The sequence below is a fragment of the Pleurodeles waltl genome, chromosome 5 (genome assembly GCF_031143425.1).
Source record: "Pleurodeles waltl isolate 20211129_DDA chromosome 5, aPleWal1.hap1.20221129, whole genome shotgun sequence".
Lineage (NCBI taxonomy): Eukaryota > Metazoa > Chordata > Amphibia > Caudata > Salamandridae > Pleurodeles > Pleurodeles waltl.
In genome coordinates this window covers 1,807,281,682-1,807,298,288 of record NC_090444.1, presented here as the reverse complement: position 1 = coordinate 1,807,298,288, position 16,607 = coordinate 1,807,281,682, and the positions used below count along the sequence as shown (strand labels likewise).

General features: G+C 49.9%; 1 protein-coding gene across 1 annotated transcript in view; it reads right to left on the bottom strand.

Annotated features, from left to right (window-relative positions):
• Positions 1 to 16,607, bottom strand: part of LOC138296826 (calpain-1 catalytic subunit-like) — a 457,633-nt gene that overhangs the window by 295,881 nt on the left and 145,145 nt on the right. The gene's annotated exons all lie outside the window — the stretch shown is intronic.

Genomic DNA, 16,607 nt, shown 5'->3' with positions numbered 1-16,607 from the left:
AATGCAAGTGGAAGGATCTGGCCGCGTGGTGCGTGTGTACGAGAAGAAAATATGCAAAGCAGATGCAAACTGACATATGATAATCAGTGGAAGGGACAAGCAAAGTCTTAACCACAGCAGAACAAACAAAGAACTACAGGTGTTCTCCACCCTCGTGTGCAGCGCTGCAAAGACAACCAGCAGGAAGAATCACAGGACCACCTGGGTTGGTGCGCACAGCACCGCAAGTGGTACTGACGTCATTATTGTTCAAATACACAAAGCGATTGTAAGAGAATTGTATGGACTAATATTATTGTACATTATTAACAATTAGCAAAAGGCAGTTTTACACTAGATTTTATGTATACAGGTTGATTTAATACTATCACTTTTGGTACACGCTTGCTATGATGTGTATCAGTGCATTTTCTTAGTTTATGTCAATTGGGACATATTTGAGAGTAAGCAAACAAACACAAATGATGGACGGAATGCGGAACCAATCAAACATTCACTCCCCACTCACAGATTTGGGTTTAATCCATCAGTTCTTTTGCTCACCATGCCACCCCAGTTTGGACCCAGCCTTATACAAATCAGCTTTGACCCTGTTCCCCATGGGAACAGTCCAGCCCAAACTGCCAGGCCAGGTCATCCCTGGACTGGAAACAAGCATCCTGGGACTGGTTTCAGGGTATCACCCTTTATCAGCCAGGCTAGCTTGAATCTAGTAGCACAACACACAACACCACACCACCCAAACTGTGGTGGCGTGGTAAGCAAAAAAACGATAGATTAAACCCAGATCTTTGTGACTGGGGGTGAATGCATTGTTCAGCATTCAGTCCATCATCTGTTCTTTTTACATTTGAGAGTAAAACACAATAATGGCCAATAGGAAAGTCATCTCTGTCACTCACCCTGTGCTTCACCCTGCACACATCCTCTCCTCACAAGCTCCGCAGCACACAGTCAAGCTATAATGTATTAGGATATTTTCACTGTTATTATTGTTATGTTCACGATAAACTTTTTCTAGCTCGGATGTAACTTCTAACATGTACCCATGTTTTCTGTTTCTTCACTGAGACTCATTCATTCACATTACATGTCATTGTACCTTGTTGTGTTCGAGCATCTCTGGATGACATTAGCATAGGGATTGCTGAGTAATCATTTGTGTAATGAGTTAGTGCTTAGCTGTTAGGGTAAAGTGACGACTATTTTTCACGTGTGCGGATTTGCTGCAGAGAGGATAAATTCGCTGACAGCACGATGAATCTGCAAAAACTCCCATTTCCTATGCTAGAATTGTGTATAAAACACTGTGTTTTGTGGGTGAGCCCGAAGACGTTCCTGTTCTACTAAGGCTGCCTGCGGCCCAATTCTTTTTTGATTTGATGCCCATTGAGACGTAAAATGTTTTCTGTTTTTACATACTCTGCATAACTGCATCCGAGAGCCCTCATGGCATCGACCCTAGGCCGCTTATTTTTAAATTCTGTACTAAAAACCTTCAACTTTGATTAACGTAGAACTCAATTATTGTTTGGGCTCATTCAATCCCAAATTATTATGCTGTATTTTTGCTTTTTTGTTTGTTTTGTGAGCTGCTTTAACGTGGAGACACACAGGCTCATGACATTAAGGTTTAACACAGGCTCTGATCCAGTAAATTGTGGGAAATGTGAATGAGGTAATTTTTGTGGTGTCTCAAATTTTTTTTTTTTTGCTTCCACAAGATCTGTCAATCTTGTCTTACCCCTGCTGTGGTGCAAGGGCCATCACTTTACTAATGTACTTGAACCTTCTGTTTAAGGTTGGCCTCCGACTGCTGTGGTGCAGAAGTTACTGGGGTGGTAGTGTACAAGGAGATCCGGGGAATCACTGTGTCCGCCACCTGCTGTGGCGTAGGAACTACCAGTGCACGAGCGTTCTAGGATAACCTGCGAGTCGGTCTGTCCACTATCAGCTTGTGGAACGCTACCACCCAAATCGCTTGCTTCGTTCGAGCAACCACTTGCTTCGTACGAGCAACCGCTAACTTTGCAAGGTACCCAAAGTCAAAAAAGCCTGCATGGGTGGTTGCTTGTTCTCATACTTAGGCCCCAAGCTCTGGAATACGCTGCCCGATTCACTAAGAAGCTCCCAATCTCCAACCATCTTTTGCAAAAAAACTCAAAACCTGGTTGTTTTGATTCCCCTTTTTTCTCTGGTTAGTTACCGACCTTTGTTCAGTGCTGGGAAACACTTTTGGGTACCTATGCGCTATACAGGACTTGAATAATAATAATAATAATAATAATAATAATAATAATATCTGCTGTGGTGCAGTAACCACTGGTGCACTAGTAAACTCTCTGCATCATCATGTCCACCTCCTGTAGTGGCGCCGGACCCACTGGTGCATGACTGTGCTCAAAGCCACAGCATCTCTGCGTAACCCCTGTGGTGGTGGAAGTACACTAATGTACTGGGAGACACTGGTAATCACCGCATCCACCCACACTTGTGGTGCAGTCTCCATGGGGTTCAGGAGGTCTGATAGTGCACGGATGGTTACTGCACCAGAGCAGAGGGTGGGGAGGATGATCTAATGCATCAAATCAGGAGGTGGACAGGACAAATAGTACAGACCACTTCCTGTCCCCTCTCCCCCCAGCTCCAGAGCAAGTACAAATCACCTCTTGCACCTCCTGAAGCTCCTACACAAGTACAGACCACCTCTTGCATTTGCCCAGCTTGTGCACAATCACAGGCCACCTCCTTTGCACCCCCAGCTTGCATATAACACAGACTGCCTCCTGACCACCTCCTGCACAGCTTCAACACAAGTACAACCGTCTGTACCAGCCCCACCTCGCGCACATTTACAGACTATCGCCTGTACTTCCCCCACTCCAACAGAAATACAAACTCCTGCACTACTTACAGCTACCGCACAATTACACTACCTCCTTTACTTCCCCTACTCCAACACAAATACAAACTCCTGCACTACTTACAGCTCCAGCAAAATTACACTACCTCCTTCACTTCCCCTACTCCAACACAAATACAAACTCCTGCACTACTTACAGCTCCCGCATAATTACAGGCTATCGCCTTTACTGCCCCCCCACTCCAACACAAATACAAACTCCTGCACTACTTACAGCTCCCCCAAAATTACAGACTGCCTCCTTTACTTCCCCGTACTCAAACACAAATACAGATTCCCCTTATGCACCTTCTTAAACTCCAGAACAATTAAAAACAACCCCCTGTACTTCCCACAACCCCAGCACAGATACTGAGCGCCCCTTTACAACTCCCAGTCACAACACACGTACAGACCACCCCCAGCTTCAGGAGAATTACAGACCACCTCCTCTTTCCCCACCACAAGTACAGACCACTTGTTGTGCACCCAAACGCTCAAGTAGTAGGATGGCGCCCCGGTTCCAGCTCCATCACAGGTACCGACCGCCTCCTGCGCCAGCACAAGTACAGACCAACCCCTGCTTCACCTATCTTCAGCAGTACTATGCGCCACCTACCTGACCTCTTCAAATCCAGCACTACAGACCATCTCCTGCATCCCCACCACTGTAGAAGTAGATCGAGCAACCACCTGCCCCATTTCATGGCAACACAAATACAGACCATCTCCTGACCGCCTCCCAGCTTCAGCGGAGTACAGATCACGCCCTGTACTTACCCCTACGTAAGTAAAAGTGTGGCCCACCTCCCGTGCTCTCCTGCTCCCGCACAATTACAGACCACCCAACCACCAAGATCCAACACCTCCACCAGCTTCAGAACCAGCACATACCGCAATGTACACCTTTCATCTCTGGACGAGTCGCAGGGCACTCAGGATGCGCTTGAACCTCCCACACAAGCCTACAGGCCTATCCTCAGGGGCAAAGTTTCAGGGGAGTTGGATTGTGGGGGGGATTGAGGTTTGGGGTTAGGGTTTTATACCCTCAAGTAAATGGCCTGGTAGTTGGATCAGGGGGCCCCGGGTTGCGTCTGCTATGTCTGTTTCCCTCTCTGTGCACCAAGAATAAAATAAGAAACAGTGACCTTTGCTGTAAAGCAGTGGAGGGAGGGAGAGAGTATACATCTGGTGGCTGACTTTCAAAATGTAAAACCAGATAACATAGAATTCCCCGTTTGTCCAAATGTGTGATTCTCGACAAACATTTTATTTCAGAACTCCTTTCACTTTATTACCACATAGGATAGCACTTTTAAATAACCACGTTCAGGACGTGAGTTGTTAAAGCACAACTTATTATAGATTTAATCGGCTATAGTGTCGCTCAACCTACAACAAGCATCTTGGCCACATTTAGGGATTGCATGAACACTTTAGGGTTTATGTGGAGGGTGAGGGGGCAATTCTCAAACTGCTTTTTATAGCGCACTTTTTAGTACTACGTCAGCAGTACATGCATACTATAACATGCTATTTACAAACCTCACTTCTAAGTTACACCTTTGGAGTAACTTTACACGCAGATTTTGTGAATAGCTAACAAAAAGTAGTAAACTTACTCAAAAGTGTAAATTACCATTGTAAATCAGGCCCATACAGTGACTGTTTTACCAAACAAGCACTAAAGTTGCATCCATAGAAGTGCTTCTTGAATGCGTGCAAATGTACTACGTGGAATGCACAAACATTGGCAGTAGTGGACTTGGAAAGCTGCGCAGATCTCAGGGGTTCAGGGTCACTACTGACAGTCAAACACCCAAAGATGGTGGAATCAATGCTTGCAGTTAGTCTAACCCATGGATACTCAAAGAGCGGCCCGGGGGCCGCATGCGGCCCTCCTGGCCTCTAATTGTGGCCCCCTGGTAAACAGCAGCACTTGGCTGCTGTTCACTTGACAAAGCAGAAAAATTCAGAAACGGGCATACTTTATTTACACATTGAGTGGCCTAGACCACTTATTTGTAGGAACACGTTTAGTTTTAAAAGTATCTTGCACTAAAAGTAAAAATGCGATAAACTGTCTGCAAACTTAAAAAAAGTGCATTTTATTAAAATACATGAGCGTTTTACCTTACTAGAATCAGATTATATCACTGCATTGAGAGGTATTTATTAGAAGTAATACTTTCAAACATGATCTTGGAAACATCCAGGCCGTCCCCATTCTGAAAACAATGCCATCAGTGAACCCAGAGGCTAGTAATTTGTCAAGTGCACCTTGTGTGTATCCTTGGTTGTTATAGAATTGGAACATCATAGTTTATTAAATAAAACACAAGATAATTTTTTTGTATAGCACACATCCTAAACCTGTGTATTTCAAGGGGCTCTCATGTGGTATTGAAATAAAAGGAGGCAAAGGAAATAAACCAATTGCGTAGGATCACACAGTTTGGTCAAATGAGGAAGCAGGGACTGATGCCTAGTTTTCTGTTATCACATTTTGCAATTCAGCTACCAGATGAGTATCTCTTTTTCTCTCACATGTATCTGCTTCGCCCCCCCACCCACTTCCTATGTCCAGTTTTCATCACCCAGACTCTCGGCCTGCTGGCATCAGCGTGGCACTCGGGCATGCCGCAGACAGTATTTTGTGGCCCCCGGAGAAATATTTGCGAGTACCCATGGTCTAACCAATGGTAGTCACTCGGGTAGCATTCAAGTTTATCTTTTTTGGTCCACTGTGCCACTCTAGACAAGAGGCCAACCTAACGAAAATTAGTACTGACCCTGATCCTCATGGAAAGAGTCCATCCCAAACCTTAGTCATCTCACCCCTCCAACCGGCAGCCCACTGCTTTTTTAGTTGGGAGATTTGAGATTCACATCCCCCGAATCTCATTGACTACACTACGTGCCTGCCTATACTTGAGGAAGCGCATTATGATGTCTCCAGACAGGCCTCTAGGTTATGTCTCCAGACAGGCCTCTAGGCTGTCGCTCTGATCTGCACCTCAAAGCCTCAGGTTGGCTGTCACCTTGGAACCCAAGGGATGTTTATCTCAATATCCTTCTCCTCAATGGAACCACCGTGCCTGTCTCCGAGCCAAAAAAAATATATACAGAAAGAGTAATGAAAATTAAACATTCAGAGCCGAGCCCTCCGTCTGATGATCGATCCACTCCAATTAATATGAACACCGCTGTACATCCGCAGTCAGATGTTCTGATGGATGCAATGCCACTGTGGGGAGGGGTGAGGAAGGCTATGTGTACTGAGCCCCCAAAAACTAATCATGCTGCCTTAAAGAGATGCACAGGTGAGATCTAATCATCCCTATCAGATGTACATACAATCGACAGATAATAGTGGTATAACTGGGTGACATCCATAAAATCTCCAGTAGAATATGCTGTTGCACAAACCACCAACTAATAATATAGTCATGTGGTGCTGGGCGGTAATTTTATGCTTTACTACCCAAAAGCATATAGTAGTGCACCACAGAGGTGACACCATAGATATGATCCTATAGATACCGCAGCACTCCCGAACAGTCTACATTTATTCAGTAAGCCAGGTGAGTCCAACGGGAGTGAGTAGCCCACACCTAGGACGCCAGCTCGTTTGCTGGTACTACGGGGAACTGACTTGTCATGGTCATTTGACTTCTACAGACAGGATTGGATATTAAATTGGATCTATGGGTATCGACCGGTTGCCAGCAATTGAAAAAGAATTACAAAAGTAATTACCATAGACTATTAGGGTACCTGGCCCCAATATACATAGGCATGATGATGTTCATACAGCATCAGCGCTTCTTGCAGTGTTAAGCCTTGAAAAAGTCACAATTGTGGCGAAACACGCGTTGGCTATGGTTGTGGAACTAGCTTCATCCTGTTAAATCGATGATTCTGTTACCAACAAAAGAACCTCACTCCAATTGGACTCATCTGGATTACTACATAAATGTAGACTGTTCGGGAGTGCTGCGGTATCTCTAGGACCATCCCTATAAGATGCTACACCCTATGCACAGGTACCTATCCACAGGATGCCACCTGCAGAGGTACCCACCGAGTGCCTTCTGTGCACATGCGTACCCACAACGAGTCCCCTGAACAGACATCTACCCACAAGGGGCCACCTGCATAGGGACCTACTCACATCCCACAGGGTACTTCCTGCGCAAGAATTTTGCCACATGTACCATCCCCTGGATCAGTACCTACCAACAAGGGTTCCCACCCGCACATGTACTTACCTACAAAGTGCCCTCTTAAGAGATACCTGCCCACAAGGAGTCACCTGGACTGGTACCTTCCCAGAGGTTGCCACCTGCACAAGTACTTACCCACAAGGCACTCCCTGAAGAGATACTTACCCACAAGGAATCACCTGCCCACATGATGCGTCCTGCACTGGTACCGACAGAGAGGGTACCACCTGTACTGAGATCTAGTCACAAGTTGTCTTCTGCACTCACAGACATTTGCTATACAGTTCGCTGCCCTCCAAGCGCCTTCTGGCACAGGCACCTGGCCATGCATCAGTCCTACTCAGGGTTCCAACTACAGGTTACCTTCTGCATGGGCACCTACCTACCGAGTGCCTCCTGCATAGGTACCTACCCACAGGCTGCTTCTTGCACGGGTACCTACCGAGTGCCTCCTGCATGGGCACCTACCCACAGGCTGCTTCTTGCACGGGTACCTACCGAGTGCCTCTTGCACGGGTACCTACCTACAGAGTGCCTCCTGCACGGGCACCTACCTACAGAGTGCCTCCTGCACGGGCACCTACCTACAGAGTGCCTCCTGCACGGGCACCTACCTACAGAGTGCCTCCTGCATGGGCACCTAACCACAGGCTGCCTCCTGCATGGGCACCTAACCACAGGCTGCCTCCTGCATGGGCACCTAACCACAGGCTGCCTCCTGCATGGGCACCTAACCACAGGCTGCCTCCTGCATGGGCACCTAACCACAGGCTGCCTCCTGCATGGGCACCTAACCACAGGCTGCCTCCTGCATGGGCACCTAACCACAGGCTGCCTCCTGCATGGGCACCTAACCACAGGCTGCCTCCTGCATGGGCACCTAACCACAGGCTGCCTCCTGCATGGGCACCTAACCACAGGCTGCCTCCTGCATGGGCACCTAACCACAGGCTGCCTCCTGCATGGGCCCCTAACCACAGGCTGCCTCCTGCATGGGCCCCTAACCACAGGCTGCCTCCTGCATGGGCCCCTATCCACAGGCTGCCTCCTGCATGGGCACCTATCCACAGGCTGCCTCCTGCATGGGCACCTACCTACCGAGTGCCTCCTGCACGGGTACCTAACCACAGGCTGCCTCCTGCATGGGCACCTACCCACAGGCTGCCTCCTGCATGGGCACCTACCCACAGGCTGCCTCCTGCATGGGCACCTACCCACAGGCTGCCTCCTGCATGGGCACCTACCCACAGGCTGCCTCCTGCATGGGCACCTACCTACCGAGTGCCTCCTGCACGGGCACCTACCTACCGAGTGCCTCCTGCGCGGGCACCTACCTACCGAGTGCCTCCTGCATGGGCACATACCTACCGAGTGCCTCCTGCACGGGCACCTACCACAGGCTGCTTCTTGCACGCCCAAAGGCGGACACCTGCACAAGTCCATGTCCAAAGGATGCTTCCTGCACAGATACCTACCTGCAATGGTGCATGCAGGAAGGTGGCTGACTTTCCATGACTCTGCTGGACATTGGGACACACAAAGCCACTGTGTTTACAAAGACCCTCTATACACGGACACTGCACAAAGACACACTTTACAAGTGTGCATTCTGAAAATGTTTGTTCGGAGGGGGGCTGAGCCCCTGACCACATTTTTTGAGTTTTATTCCACAGCGCCTTGCTCTGAAACAGCTATGTCTGGCAGCGGCTGTTCCCATAATCATCAACCTGCTCGCCTGGATGACTGACATTAGAAAGGCTGTCGAGGTGATGGCCCGCTGCAGGGGGCTGAGCAGAAAGCCTGCTTCACAGCGCTGTAGGTATCACTGGTTCCATCCTCCGCATACCTTCTGTTTCTCAGCATAGCCTCCTCACAGTCTCATGCCTGTCTGTCGTATTCTCTCATTGGAACTCTGCAAAAAGTTGACAACTTATTTCATAGTCAATCTCTCCTGCTCTAAAACCCTATCCCTGTAACTTACCAATACGAAGTCTCCCCCAGCAGCCTACCTATCTCAACAAACATTCACCTGAAACCACAGAGTCCCCACCAATGATCACACCTATCTAGCACTTATATAAACTGTCACAAATTAACTGAAGTACACACATGCAATGTGACTTTTTTTTTTTTTACTATAGAGCACATGACTAATCGCAATAACCAACGTTAAACCACTGGATTAACCATCAACCTTGGGTTTCAGAGTAGTGTAAAGCGCTTCAACGCCTCGTAAGGGATAGTAAGCACTATATAAATGTAATTAGAATGGGGGGGCGTGGCCTGACGCCGATGGCAGAGGAAGCCTCTCCGTGAGGCTCCTGCCAGCGATGCCCACTCCGGTCCAGCCTGAAAGGCAGTGGACCCCCAACCCGCCCATTTGCCTGGCTGGAGGTGCATAGGGGTCCCGAGGCTCATTTTGAGGGGCCCGATCCCGGAGGGAAGAGAGTTTTGGGGCCGAATTGGCGGCCGACGGAGTGCCGCGAAAAAAAAGAAAAAAAAAAAAGATGGCGGCCGCGATCTGAACGGCGTACCCGGCGGCAGACGATCCACTAAAGCTGCTCCCTGATCCTTTCCCGCTCACCCCTCTGGGAGACAGGAAGTACAAGGGGACCTGGTGGTTCCCTCTGGGGACCCACGCCGCCGAACAGGGGGGCCCAGCACTGAGTCTGTGCTTGGATAAGGACCGCGGAGCACACACAACATGGCGACCGACAGGGAAGGTCCGAGAGGATCACGGTGAGAAGCGATAATTCCGGGGTTCCCCCAGAGCTCCTTTGGCAGCTCCCCTCTGAGGACGACTGATCGCAGTCTGCACGGCAACGCCGGGGGGTACTTCTGGGGAGGCTCGACTCCATGGACCACCGGAGGTGAGCTGGAACGAGGAGGGCGAAGTCGGCGACTTGAGGGGGCGAACCTGGCCTGCACTGGGGCACGGTGCAAACGGCCCCCCTCTACAGAGGTCCCCCTAGATGCGCAGTGCTACATACAGGAGAGTGCAGGGGGCCCCCAGTCACCGCGACCTATAATAGCCAGGCTTCTTCATTACCGAGATAGGGACTACCTGTTGCATCAAAACAGGACCAAAGGGGACCGCACAATGGACAATCACACGGTTCGTATCTTCCCAGACTTCTCCCGGGAAGTACAGAAACAACGGGCCACCTTCGGAGCTGCAAAACAGAAACTGCGCCAATTGGGTCTACAATATGGCATGCTGTTCCCGGCGAAGCTTAGAGTAGTGACCAAAGACAGTACACAGTTTTTCACTACGGCGGAGGAGGTATGGCAATGGCTTGATCTGCGTCCACATGAGGGGAATGGTCCTCCGGCACAGGGCCCTGAACATGGACGGAGGAGAAGGGCAAAACGCAACACGGCCCGTATAGTAAATAGTCCCTCACCTGTGGAGATGCAAACTGAGAGGCAAAAAGCCATGGAGGCAGCAGCTTCATTGAGCGGCTCTGATCGCGGATCCCAAGTACAGACTGCTGCGGACTGTGAACCATCTGACTCGGACCATGAATCCGAGACTTCCCAAGTATCCGACAGATCGGGCCCGGCCATAACACCGGGCACTTCTGACTGTATCATATGAGAATCCTCCCATCGAACTACACTTGCGCCAGTTGTCCTGGTAATGAGAGCCTCCCCTGGCAGGCACCGTGGAGGCCGGTGAGGTGGGCGTATTAGCTGTCACTATGGCGGTCGTACCCGCCAGTTGGATGAGACCGGGGTCCACAAGTACTACTATATCTTGCAATCCGGTAGTGGGGATTAGAGCGATGGCCCACTCCTTTTGTGATCTAGGAGTTACCCCACTTTTGATAATCTAGTTGACATTTCGCGAAGTTTGGATGAGAGCCGTTCGAACTTTTGTCCTGGGGAAGGGGAGTTGGGATGTTAATTGTTGGGGCTTGTTTAGGGGGAGTGATGAGAGGTGGATGTTTAACACTGGTCTGCTGTTGTTATAACGACCAATAACCCCTTGATTGAATGGGATGCTTTTAAAGTGGTGGTGCGTGGGCGCTGTATCGCGGGAGCGGTGGGGGTCCGAAGGACTCTAATTAGGGACACTGAACAAGCGGAGAGAGAGCTGCGAGAGATGGAGAAAAAAAGGCCTGAAAATCCGCTCCTTCAACCTACTATCTTAGAGCTTAGAGCAACGGTCGCGGACTGTGTGGAGCGTCTTCGATGCTTTGACTACCAAAACTATATCACACGAGCACACGGGGAGAGACACAAAGCGGGTCGGATGTTAGCTTGGGTAGTTTCGCAAACGCATAAGATATCACCTATCCTGGAAATGATATCGGAGTGTGGGAATCCCCTTCACGGGCAGGAGCAAATTAACTCACACCTCATGACCTTTTACGAACGATTATATAAAAGCACTCTTCGTCCTGACGGTAACTCCACCGATAGATATGTATCTAGACTGCAGTTGCAGACACTACCACCAGAAGCTGCGACACAACTTGAGGGCGCCATCACACAACCAGAGATTCGGAGGGCCATTAATGAACTATCGAGGGGAAAGACTCCGGGGACAGATGGTCTCCCTATCGAATTCTATGCCACGTATATAGATTTGTTAGCTCCTAGGCTCGAGATTCTATATCAATCCGCCAGAGACTGGGGAATTTTACCTGCAACAGCGAGGGAGGCGGTAATAGTGCCCTTGCTTAAACCTGGGAAAAATCCTGCGGAAGCTGGGGCATACAGACCTTTATCCATGCTGAACCTGGATTACAAGATCCTCAGCAAGGTTCTGGCCTCTAGGCTTCTCCCCCACATGGCAACACTAATACATACTGACCAGGCAGGGTTCATCCCGGGGCGCAACACAGCGGATAACATACGCAGATTTATAGCGGTCATGAACGATCGAAAATCGACTAGCCCAGCCCCTGGAGTGCTCGCAGTCGATATAGAAAAGGCCTTTGATAGCTTGGAGTGGGCCTTCCTTTATACAGTGATGTCCCGCCTTCGTTTCGGACCTGAATACATTGCCTGGGTCAGATTGTTGTATACTGAGCCCACTGCTAGGGTACGGACAGGACGGATTATATCCAGACCTTATGTCGTTGAGCGGGGTACCAGACAGGGGTGTCCCCTATCGCCGCTGCTATTTGCACTGGCTATGGAGCCATTAGCAGCTGCGGCGCGCGGTGGTGGTGGGGGTCCCGGCATAGTGGCAGGGGGCAAGAGACATCAAATAGCGTTGTATGCGGATGATCTGTTGATCTTCTTAGACGATGTACACAGAGACCTTCCCCGGACCCAACATTTGCTCTCGCAGTTTGGTGAGCTTTCTGGACTTTGGGTGAATTGGGGCAAGACCGGCCTGTTTCCTTTGAACGCTACTGTAGCCCCACCATTAGAGTTGGGAAATGTCCAGTGGGTTCCAAGATGCCTCTCATACTTGGGGGTCAAGATTTTCCATGACCCACAGGATATAATAGACAGCAACATTGGAGGCTCATTGCGTTCCCTCCGTTCCAACATGGCTTTCTGGCAAACCTTACCTCTATCTGTAGTGGGGAGGGTAGCCATCCTTAAAATGGTGGTGTTGCCTCGCCTCCTATATCACTTCATGGTCCTACCGGTTTGGATTCCTAAGGCCATATTTGCAGAACTAGAATCCATAGTCATAGCCTTTATCTGGGGGAGTGGACGGAAGCGAGTGGCTCTGGCCAAACTTCAGAGGCGGTCCACAGACGGAGGCCTAGCAGTCCCGGACTTTGAGGCTTACTACTTGGCAGCACAGCTCCAGTGGTTGGCGCAATGGATAGCCAACAGAGCAGCGACAGGGTTGGGGGTAAAGACATTTACTCCCCCAGAGTCTAGATTATACGAACTGTTGTTGGGGTGTCCGGGTACTGGGACGCATGATTCCCTTGAATTTAAAGTCCTTGCGCGCTGTTGGAGGAGCTTATTGCGTAAACTTAAAGTAAAGACCCCTTACTCCCCTGACTTACCCCTCTTGTCCCTAACAGCTTTGCCCCATCGGGGTGACTGGGGTGGACTCCAGTCCTGGGTGGAGGCCGGGATACAGACGGTAGGAGCACTATTTAAGGAGGGGACACTGATGCCGTTTGAAGTCCTTCGGACACAATTCGGTCTACAAAGAGGGCACTTCTTATTGTATGGCTCAGTAGTGGCTAGTATCAGGAAACACTGGCTGACATGGACAGGAGAGCTCACTACACAAACAACCTGTAAATATTTGGCGACTTTTTCTGGCACCTTTAAGGCAGTTTCTAATCTCTACAGCAGGATTCAGGCGGATAAGACCATACCTTTGACTCAGCTCAAATCGTCTTGGGAAGTAGACCTGGGCACAACTATATCCGATGTGGACTGGGAGCGTATTCTGGGGGGCTTCCCCAAAATGACTCGCAATGCCAGATTTAAGCTGATTAATTTTTATGTACTTCATAGGGCATATCTCACCCCTGAACGGATCAGCAGGTACTTTGAAGCGGAAGGAGTAAATTGCCCGAGGTGCGGGCTAGAGAAGGCGGAATTTAGGCATATGTTCTGGAGCTGCCCTACGGCGGAGGTGTATTGGGCGGAGGTGAGCCGACTGGTGGCTGGAGCGATAGGAAGAGAAATCCCTTGCACAATAGAGCATTGTCTGCTTGGCTGATTTCCACGCACGGCTAAGTACAAAATAACCAACAGGTTCCGAGACTTGGCCTACGTACTGGCCAAGAGGGAAATAGCGATGACCTGGAAGAATCCAATTGGGCCGAGACTGCCCCAATGGACCAGAGAGCTAACTAGGTGGGCTGGGTGCGAGAGCGCTGTTCTACATGGTGAGGCCAGAAGGGGTTGGCGGCCCCTGGAGGCGGCGCAGGGTTGGGATGCGATATTAGACTCCTTTAAGAAGGAACACCGATTAGGTCCAGTCCCCTGATTGAATGATGATTGGATGCTTTGTGAAGTTACCAATAATCCCAATCCATTGGTGCCAATACGGATGACCCCGGGGCAGGATCATACGGTTGGACTAGAAGGGGTAAATACTCTCACACTGTGAGCGGAGGGTTGACTCCTTCATAGCACACCTACATACAATACAACTGTTCAGATATGCTACCAGTATCATCACTGGGGGGTGGGGCACTGTTGGGGAGGTTGAGGGATGGGGGGTAGGGTAGTTGTTGCAACATCATATTGCTATTAGTGCAGAGAAGTGTAGATTAAAAAGCCCTTGCTCTCAGAGTCACTGTATATTCTCTTATACTATGTTTACCTACTCACTGGTTGATCGAAATTGCAATAAACTTTGTTTACAAAAAAAAAAAATGTAATTAGAATGGCTATGGCTTCGTTGCTGTGCGCACAGGGAGCCCCGTGTATCATGGGGTTTACCCTGCTGTGTCTGTGTGAACGCGGGGATACCTGAGTAACAGCCAAGGCTTGTTAAACTAGCGTTACATGTGCGTGGCCCGGTGCCAGCGAGGGGGGGCGGAGGCACGCAGCCCGGGCCTGGGTGGGGGGGGCCTGCAGTGCTGCAGACCTCCACTGCAGAAGTGACCTCACCCCGGGCCTCCCACACCCCCAGGCTCCCGGCACACACGTGCAGTCAGCCCCTGGAATATCCATCAGCGAGATGCGTCATTTTTGTGCCCCCTCCTCCTCCTCCCTCCACACACCCCCCAGGTGAGGCAGGAAGCATACACAGGAGAGGGGCGCTAGACAACTACAACAACTGGCGCCAAAAGCACACAATGAGTCATACCGATTGTAAACCCAGGCACACGCCAGAAAGGCACAGTGACACATGATAAACACTCACTCAGACCCCGGGCACAGTCACATGGCCCCCGCCACCGAGCACACAAACACATCTTAAAAGCGTACAGTCAACTACAACAGAGGCAGGCACAAGGCCTAAGCACGCACAGGCACAGAGACCTGAAACACACAGTGACCCCGGTCCACAGGGCATGGAGGCAACAATATAAAACAATCACAGACACCACAAAAACACAAAGACCATAAACGATGAAACACATCCTAGACAGACAAACACACATCCTTCGCACACAGCCTAATCACAAACAGACACTAAACCCACAGGACTCACAGAAGATGCTAGGAACACTCACAAGGATCATAAACACGTAACTACACAGCTCGCTAACACAGGCACACAAACACTAAACAAGCAAAGTCAAACGGAACACAAACATAGTCAAGCAGATCCCAAACACAGTCTGTGTGACTGTGTGTCCCAGATAATGAAAACACAGCCACACACAAACAAGCACACGATTAGTAACCACACAGTGGCGCCGATCCTGCGGACACACAGCCAGTCCTGACAGGTGCATGTTGTGAGTCGAAGGGTTACACATGTTGTGGTTGATCTTTGCACGCCCTGCACTCTAGGTTGCATTGCACCTTTCCAAGCAGTGCAGATACACAACAAACGCATCGCAACGTACTCGATGCCTCTAGCAGGCACCTCCCGCCACATATCACTGGGGGCACACACGGCTCACACATGGCTCACACATGGGAGAGGGGGGTCCTGCGGAAGGAAAGGCCGGAAGTGGGGGTCCGTGGCACGGAAGCACCCCTCTCCTCTGCACCTGGGCACCCAGAGCCGCTTTCAAGGTTCACTGCAATAAGATCGCAGCGTTGGAGATTTTCCGAATTTAATGTGGAAATTACAATGCACGTGATTGGGGCCTACAATTTTGAAATCCCGCCCTTTCAAGGCAGACAGTGAAGGCTCTTTAAATGGGAAGTCCGGGCCACGCTCCCTTAGCCCCAAAATGAGCTGCACATCTGCGTAAAACAGCATTCCTGCCTGCCCGTCTGCACGCCTTAGCACACTGAAGCCAGCCCTGGCAGCGCTGCGATGCTGGTTACAGGAGCGGGAGAGACTGGTGCACCTGCCGACGTCACCCCGGCTGACAGCATGGCCAGCAGAGACACGCACCCTGCGGGAGAAGGGCCGCAGCAGTGACCGCCCAGGGAGAGAGCCTGTACCCCAGACCTCATGTTGTCCAAACACCACGGACTGTCTATAAAGTGTCACCAAGTCCACAGCCTCTCCTCTGAGAGGTGGGAGGCAGTGAAACCCTACAGAAATATATAAATACAGTAATGAGCTTCAGGAGACACGGGCTGGAGCAGTGCCAGGGGAGGAAGGTACTTCAAAGGGTGTGCGGTGGGCACTGACCTTAGAGTGTCTCCCCCGTATGTATTCCAAACTTATCAAGAAACTCTCAGACAACGACCAGCATGCCCACGCACACCAACACTTCTCTAACTTTCTGTAGCACCTAGGATTTTATACTGGAATTGGAAATGCCAAAACTGGGTATCAGGTGATATATATACATAGACAAAGACAAAAGTTAAGGTGAGGTCATAGTTATTCTGTGCTTGGAAACAGTGTGTGCTATAGTTAATTTAGGGCACGAGTTATAGTTATTTGAGAACTTAAATGGTTTTTA